The sequence below is a fragment of the Suncus etruscus genome, chromosome 4 (assembly GCF_024139225.1).
Source record: "Suncus etruscus isolate mSunEtr1 chromosome 4, mSunEtr1.pri.cur, whole genome shotgun sequence".
NCBI classification, from domain to species: Eukaryota; Metazoa; Chordata; class Mammalia; order Eulipotyphla; family Soricidae; genus Suncus; species Suncus etruscus.
Genome location: NC_064851.1, coordinates 150,527,228 through 150,536,428, shown reverse-complemented (window position 1 = coordinate 150,536,428; position 9,201 = coordinate 150,527,228).

The following is a 9,201-nucleotide window of genomic DNA, read 5'->3' as shown; positions in this document are numbered from 1 at the left end:
AGTCATAACAAGAACACACACACCCACACACCCACCCTTGCAACCCTCCCATCATCAATGTCCCCACATCTGTCTACATGTATTGGAGACAGGGTTTTTACATCCTTCACTCACTGACATTGTTATGATAGTTCACAGCGTAGTTATTTCTCTAACTGCACTCATCCCTCTTTGTAGTGAGTTTCCTATCTTGAGCCTGTCCTTCTGGCCCTCAACTCTGGGAATTATTTCAATGTCTTTAATTTTTCTTAAAACTCATAGATGAATGAGAGTATTTTGTGTGTATATGTGTATGTCTCTCTCCCTCTGAATAATTTCACTCAGCATAATAGATTCCATGTACATCCAAGTACAGGAAAATTTCATGACTTCATCTCTCCTGATGGTTGCATAATATTCCATTGTGTATATATATCACAGTTTCTTTAGTCATTCATCTGTGAAGGGCATCTTGGTTGAGAAAGCAGGTTCTTGTGAATTCACATGGTCCACAGATAACACACAGAAGGCCGAAAAGGGAAGACATAGAAGTTGCTCCAGAGCCAAGAGTAACTCCTAAGCACAGCCCGGTGTGACCCCCCCCAAAAAAAAAAAAGAGACAAGGAGTGGCAAAATGGATCAAAATGTTTAATCCAACATTTCCATTATTGGCTTCAACTTTTTTTTTTTTTTTTTTTTTTTTTTGGTTTTTGGGTCACACTCGGCAGTGCTCAAGGGTTACTCCTGGCTCTACACTCAGAAATCTCCCCTGGCAGAATCAGGGGACCATATGGGATTCTGGGATTTGAACCACCGTCCTTCTGCATGCAAGGCAAATGCCATAGCTCCATGCTATCTCTCTGGACTACCCCCCCCTTTTTTTTTGGTTTTTGGACCATACCTGGTGGCATTAAGGGATTACTCCTGGCTCTGTGCTCAGAAATTGCTCCTGGCAGGCTCGGGAGACCATTTGGAATACTGGGGATTGAATCTGGGCAGGTCGTGTCTGCAAGGCAAACACCCTACCACTATGTTATATAACTCCAGCCCAATGGATTCAACATTTTGATCCATTTTACTGCCTGTAAGAAACATATCCGAATAGTCAGAGCAAACATAGACTTAAAGTCAAAGGTCAGTGAACAATCATTCAAGCAAACAACTCTCTTAAGAAGTTGGCCAGACTAATATCAGACAAGTTATTTTATATTTAAATATAAATATTTATATTTATAAATATATATAAATATTTAAATAATATTTAAACAACAGTTTAAAAAAGGTTATAAAAGACAGAGATGTACATTTCTTTTTATTTTTTATTTTTTGTACATTTCTTTTTTCTCTTTCTTTCTTTCTTCTTTCTTTCTTCTTTCTTTCTTTCTTTCTTTCTTTCTTTCTTCTTTCTTTCTTTCTTTCTTTCTTTCTTTCTTTCTTTCTTTCTTTCTTTCTTTCTTTCTTTCTTTCTTTCTTTCTTTCTTTCTTTCTTTCTTTCTTTCTTTCTTTCTTTCTTTCTTTCTTTCTTTTTCTTTCTTTCTTTCTCTTTTCTTTTTTTTGGTTTCGGGCCACAGCCGTTTGATGCTCAGGGGTTACTCCTGGCTAAGCGCTCAAAAATTGCCCCTGGCTTTGGGGGACCATATGGGATGCTGGGGATCGAACCACGGTCCTTCCTTGTCTAGCGCTTGCAAAGCAGACACCTTACCTCTAGCGCCACCTCACTGGCCCCTTTTTTTTGTACATTTCTTAATAATCAAGAAATATGTACAAGAGGAAGAACCACACTCTTTAACATATATGCACCAAATGAGGGACCAGCAAAATATTTAAAACAATTGCTGATAGATTTGAAGAAAGGCTTCAATAACAATACAATAATAATAGGAGACTTTAATACCACTCTGTCACTTTTTTTTTTTTTTTTTTTGGTTTTTGGTTTTTGGGCCACACCCAGCAGTGCTCAGGGGTTACTCCTGGCTGTCTGCTCAGAAATAGCTCCTGGCAGGCATGGGGACCATATGGGACACCGGGATGCGAACCAACCACCTTAAGTCCTGGATCGGCTGCTTGCAAGGCAAACACCGCTGTACTATCTCTCCGGGCCCACTCTGTCACTTCTTGATATTGAACCAGACTAAAACTTAACAAGGATATACTGGCTCTGAAGGAAGGAAGAAATGGAAGAGAGTGGCTTAATATACATATTTATATATTTATGTATATATATATGGAGAGGCTTATATATATATGGAGAGGCTTAGATATAGATATAGATATAGATATAGATATAAGCCTCTTCATCTCCAAAAATTTGAATAGACATTCTTCTCCAATGCATGTATATATATATATATATTTTTTTTGAAGAATGTCACATATGTATTGGAGAAAAATGTCTATTCAGATTTTTGGAGATGGAGAGCTTATATATTTCTCCAATACATATGTGACATTCTTCAAGATAACCACAAGCTGGGCCACAAAATATACACCAAAAAAATCAAGAGGATAGAAATGATATTGACTATCTTCTAAGACTATGAGGCACTAAAAATATAAGTGAATTACAAATAGACACAGCAAGAAAACTTTTACACCTGGAAATTAAACAGCTCACTATGGAACAGCTAGTGGGTTAGAGATAACATCAAAAAGGAAATAAAGGGCCAGTGAGGTGGCCCTAGAGGTAAGGTGTCTGCCTTGCAAGCGCTAGCCAAGGAAGGACCACAGTTCGATCCCCCAGCGTCCCATATGGTCCCCCCAAGCCAGGGGTGATTTCTGAGTGCTTAGCCAGGAGTAACCCCTGAGCATCAAATGGGTGTGCCCGCCCCCCAAAAAAGGAAATAAAAAGATTCCTGGAAACAAATTAAAATGAAGACATGGATTATCAGAATTTGTTGGACACAGCAAAACTAGTATTAAAGGAAAATTTATAGATTTGCAAGCATTCATCAGGAAAGAAGAGAGAGCCTACATAAATAACTTAATGGCACAGCTTAAAATTTTGGAAAATGATCAAGAAAATGAACCAAAAATAGGCAAATGAAGGAAATAACAAGGTTCAGAGCAGAACTGGAAGCTTCCCTCTCAAAAAATCATAAAAGATCCATGATCTTATGAGTTGGGTCTTTGAAAAAAATAAACAAGACCAATAAACTACTCACAAGACGCACAAAGGAAGAAAATCTCAGTGTGTGTGTGTGTGTGTGTGTGTGTGTGTGTGTGTTTTGTGGGTTTTTTTTGGGGGGGAGCAGGGGTTACTCTTCGCTCTGCTCAAAAATAACTTCTGGCTGTGCTTGGGGAACCATATAGGATGCTGGGGTTCAAACCTATTTTGGGCCCATGCAAGGCAAATGCCAAACCCACTGTACTATCACTCTAGCTCCTCCAAGAAAGAGAAACTTAATAAACCGAAATAGAAATAAAAAGGAGGAAGTTGCAGAAATTTAAAGGGTAATCCAAAATTACTTTGAGAAACTTTATTGCCATAAAACAAGAGAACTTGGGAAAAATGGATAAATTCTTGGACTCCTATAACCTCCCAAGGTTAGACAAAGATGATCTGGCATATCTGAACAAACCTATAACTACTGTGGAAATTTAAATGGTAATCAAAAGGCTTATCAAAAACAAAGGCCTAAGCCCAGATGGATTCACTAATGAATTCTTTCAAACCGTTTTTGTTTGTTTGTTTGTTTTTGGGCCACACCCGGTGTTGTTCAGGGGTTACTCCTGGCTGTCTGCTCAGAAATAGCTCCTGGCAGGCACTGGGGACCATATGGGACACTGGGATTCGAACCAACCACCTTTGGTCCTGGATTGGCTGCTTGCAAGGCAAACGCCGCTGTGCTATCTCGCTGGGCCCTCTTTCAAACCTTTAAAGAGGACTTATTGCCAATCCTTTTCAGGTTCTTCCAGGAGATTGAAGAAACAGAAACACTAATCAAACATCACCTGATACCAAACAAACAAACAAAACCAAAGCTAACATTACCCTGATACCAAAAGCATACAGAGATGCCACAAAAAAGAGAACTACAGGCCAATTTTTTTTTTTTTTTTGGTTTTTGGGCCACACCCTGTGCCGCTCAGGGGTTACTCCTGGCTATGCGCTCAGAAGTTGCTCCTGGCTTCTTGGGGGACCATATGGGACACCGAGGGATCGAACCGCGGTCCGTCCTAGGCTAGCGCAGGCAAGGCAGGCACCTTTCCTCCAGCGCCACCGCCCAACCCCCAGGCCAATATTTTTGATGAACAAAGATACATAGATCTAGCAAATAGGATCCAGTGGTTCATCAAGAATGTCATACACTATGACCAAGTACAAATCATTCCAGAGATGCAGGGATGAGGGATGTTTTAAGTTTTGTAAGCCAATCAACATAACACAGTGTATTAACAAAAGAAAAGTAAAAATTATCAATAGATGCAGAGAAATCATTTGACAATTTCCAACACCTGTTCATGATAAAAACTCTCAACAAGATGGGGATGGAAGGAACTTTTCTAAATATAGTCAAGACAATTTACCACAAGCCCATAGTAAATATTATACTAAATAGGGAAAAGTAAAAGCCTTTCCTCTAAGGCAGAGGTCTCAAACTCAATTTACTTGGGGCCGCAGGAGGCAAAGTCGGGGTGAGGCAGGGCCGCATAAGGGATTTCACAAAAAAATAAGTCCTCAAACGTCATTAATAACAGTTTTAATTATTTCTTCTGAACATGAAAAGAACATTGAGTGAAGATCATGAACAGTTCTTCTGAACATGGTATCTTTTGCCTATTCCTTGTTGCCAGAGACTTGACAGCGCTTCTTCTCACAAATCTGAACCACATTTGGCTTTAGAGAGGAAGCAGTTGAGACCCTCAGTATGGCTTGAAGATGATCATCAAGTCTAGACCTATACTTTGACTTATTAAAGTTCAATGTGGAGAATAACTTTTCACACAAATATGTGCTCCCAAAAAGGCACATGGTGCGCTTGAACATTCAGGGAAGCTCAGGGAAGCTGGGGAGCAATTCTCTCAAAAATTGCCCATGCATGTCTGCTTTTCCACTAATCTCCCTGAACTTGGCTTTGAGATCAGAGTTGCATTGCAGGTCAATGAGCTCCATTTGAAACATAGGAGGCGCATCTTGCACATCAAAGGAAAAGGGGTCCACAAAAATTTGGAAAGTGGCTCTGTGCTTTTTGAAGTCTGCAAATCTGTGATCCAATCTCTAGCTTAAAAATAGCATCAACATATTTCTCAACACTCAATGGTATGCCTGCATCCACAAGTTCCTTGCATGCTGGGAAATGGCAAAGGTTTGTCTGAGAGAGCTGGGATTTCCATAACACAAGTTTTGTGGAGAATGCTCTCACGTTGTCATAGGCAGCACTGATAAGCTGCCCTGGGCCTTGTAACATCTTGTTTAGTACATTCAGCTTATGTGTGATGTCAACAAGAAAAGCTAAGTCCATGAGCCATTTGTGATCACTCAACTCAGAAACAGCATTCCCATCCTTCTCCATGAAGGCTTTTACTACTTCTCTCAACTAAAAAAATCTTTTCAGGACATTTCCCCTGCTGATCCAACGTACCTCAGTGAAATAGAGCACATCTCCACATTCTGACTCCATTTCCTCTAAAAAAGCATGGAACCTCCTGTGCTTTAAGCCCCTGGATCTGATTTGGTTGATGCATTTCACAACAACAGACATCACATTGTCACACGGCAGGCATTTACTGCAAAGGGCCTGCTGATGGATAATGCAGTGAAGAGCAATGGCCTTCTCTACACCCTCCTCTCCAAGTTTTTTTTGAACAAGTGCCACCAGTCCATTTTTTCTGCCTGTCATCAATGGTGCTCCATCGGTTATTATTCCAACAAACCTTTTCCATGGCAAACCTGCATTCTCAATGGCATCACACAGATGCTGAAATATCTCATTAGCGGTGGTCTGGCCATGCACTGGAATTATTGTGAGCAGTTCCTCTGTCAATTAAAAATCGCAATCAATACCACGGACATAAATTGTGAGCTGCGCAGTGTCTGCTATATCTGTGCCCTCGTCAAGAGCAACTGAGTATGCATCAAAACATTTGGTTTTCTCACACAGTTGATGATAAATGTCATTTGACATGTCAGAAATGCACTCTGCCACAGTGTTGGCAGAAAGGCTGATTTTGCTAAACTGACCTTTCTTTTCCAGACAGATAATACTTACAGCCTGTAACATGCTTTTTTTTTTTTTTTTTTAACAAACTCTCCTTCTGTGAATAGTTTCCCTGCCTTAGCAATCATCTCACTAACCATGTAACTAGCTTCGACTGATGCAATATTCTCTTTGGTTGCTTTCTTGAAGAAATCTTGTTGCCTCATTAGACATACTTTAAGACTGGCAATCCCTTGGCTCTCTCATTTCCTTGATATTTTGCACATGCCTCAGCATGTTTAGTTGAATAATGGTGTTTCAAGTCGTATTCCTTGTGCACTGCAACTTTCTCTGAGCAAATAAGACATGTGCGGATGTCCCTGAGCTCAACTAAGAAATACCGCATCTCCCACTTTTCCTGAAATTGTCTGTGCTCATCATCAATCTTTCTCTTCACTGCAGGCTTTGATGAAGTCATGATGAAGGTATGACAAAATCTAATTCTGTAATAAACTTCTCTCCCTTCTCTCCCTTAGGCCTCTGATAACGCAAGGGACAGTGGGCAGGAGCAACGGAAATGACGTCTGCACTAGGCGCAAAGTATTCGCGATTATTTGCTTACTGAATATTCGCAATAAAAATTGCATTAGTAAGAAAAAAATCGCAAAAAATTGCATTAAACATTTGCATACCCTGAACGGAACTGCTCGGGGTATGCAAATGTTTAGTGCGATTTTTTCTTACTAATGCTATTTTTATTGCGATTATTCGGTAAGCGAATAATCACGAATGCTGTGATATTTGAAGGCCGGCCCTGGGCCACAAAATGTTTTATGAAGGGCCGCAAACGGCTCACGGGCCGCGAATTTGAGACCCCTGCTCTAAGGTTTGGCACAAGACAAGGTAGCTTTCTCTTGCCACTTCTATTCAACATAGTACTGAAATACTTGCCATAACAATAAGGCAAGAAAAATATATCAGGGGCCGGAGAGGTAACATGAAGATAAGGCTTTTGCCTTGCAAGCAGAAGGACGGTGGTTCGAATCCCGGCATCTCATATGATCCCCGAGTCTGCCGTGAATGATTTCTGAGCCTAGAGCCAGGAAAAACCCCTGAGTGCTACCAGGAGTGACCCCAAAACCCAAAACCCAAAACCCAAAAAAAACCCAAAAAACAAAAATCAAAAACCGATATCAAGGGCATCCAGATAGGAAAGGAAGAAGTTAAGCTCTCACTATTTGCAAATGACATGATACTATATTTAGAAAATCCTAAAGGCTCTACCAAAAAGCTTCTAGAAACAATAGATTCATATAATAAAGTAGCAAGCTATAAAATTAACATACAAAAATCCATGGAGTTTTTTCATAATGCTGATGTTTTCTGTTTGCTTCCAGGAAAGGAACCTGAATGCTCAAGACCCGTTAGATGATACTTTATGATGCAGACTCCTTTTACAGTGCTCATTACCATATTACTTACTATTTTAGACTTGAAAATTTTGATTGATTTAGTAATGCTCTATGCATAATCTTACCTAGGAAGCCTTTCGTCAGTAAAGTTTTAGCTTTTCCCATGATAATTCACCTAGGAAATGGAAAACATTTCCATCGGACGTTCTGGCTTTAATTTTTTTGTTTGTTTTGTTTTAGGGTCACATCCGGCAGTGCTCAGGAGTCACTCCTGGCTTCAAGCTCAGAAATCACTCCTGGCAGGATAGGGGGACCATATGGGATTCGGGATTCAAACCACCATCCTTCTGCATGCACGCTCTACCTCCATGTTATCTCTCTGGCCCCAGGCTTTACATTTTTTTAAGATTCTGATCCTTTCCATTCGGGTGAGTTTTTCAACTGTAACCTATGGATTGATCTTCATTGTTTGTCTATGTATATGTGTTGGTCACCTGTATGTTTGTTTAATGCCCATCAGTAATGTACATAATATCTGTCTATATTGTTTATAGTCCTTCCCCCCCCTGATATAAATAACCCTTCCTTTCCTTTTCCCCTGCTTACCACTTTAAAAATCCTTTTCTATCCTTTCCGTCTCTCACCACAATCTGTTATTTCTCCCTATTTAACCTTTTTACCCTTGGTTCTTAACTCCTCAGGAACTGGAACATTCCCCCAACCCCAACAGCTGCTAACCAGCTCCCAAAGTGAAAAGACAGCTTTCCAGTCCTTGCCTTGCCTGGGAAGAATCTACTGCCACTGCTGCTGCTGATTTGCTCTTGGCAGTCCCTTTCTCCCACCTCTCTTCACTGTGGACTGTTGCTTGCTACAAGATTCAGTTATGATCTGTGACTGCTGGGAGTTGTTTTTCAGACTATCTACAGGACCTTGTCGTAGGCTGAAGCTGTGCTCCAGATTTTATACTCCTCAGACTATTTTAAAAGACTTAAAGGGCATATATAAAGGGTATTTCTTTCATATATTTCTTTATATGTATTTTTTTTTTTGTGGTTTTTGGGTCACACCCGGCAGTGCTCAGGGGTTACTCCTGGCTCCATGCTCAGAAATTACTCCTGGCAGGCACAGGGGACCATATGGGACGCCGGGATTCGAACCGATGACCTTCTGCATGAAAGGCAAACGCCTTACCTCCATGCTATCTCTCCAGTTTCTAGATGTATTTCTTTAATAGGTATACATCTTTTTTGTTTGTCTGTTTGTTTGTGGGTCACACCCAGCAGCGCTCAGGGGTTACTCCTGGCTCTACACTCAGAAATCGCTCCTGGCAGACTCGGGGACCATATGGGATGCTGGAATTCAAATCACTGTCCTTCTGCATGCAAGGCAAACACCTTACCTCCATGCTATCTCTCCGGCCCAATAGGTATAGTTCTTATTGTGTATTTCCTTATGCAGATGTAATTTTCCCCATCCCTTTTATGATTTGTTTAGTAGGTAATTCTAGTAGATAAGTTTCTCTTGGGTACTGAGTTCATGTTAGAGCCAGGTTATAGAGGTTGTTTAACTTGTTTTTTTTACCCCCATATGCAACAATAAGGCTTCACCACATCAACTCTAGTATAGAAAAAAGTTCTCACGTATAGAAAAAAGTTCTTATCTAATACAAATAG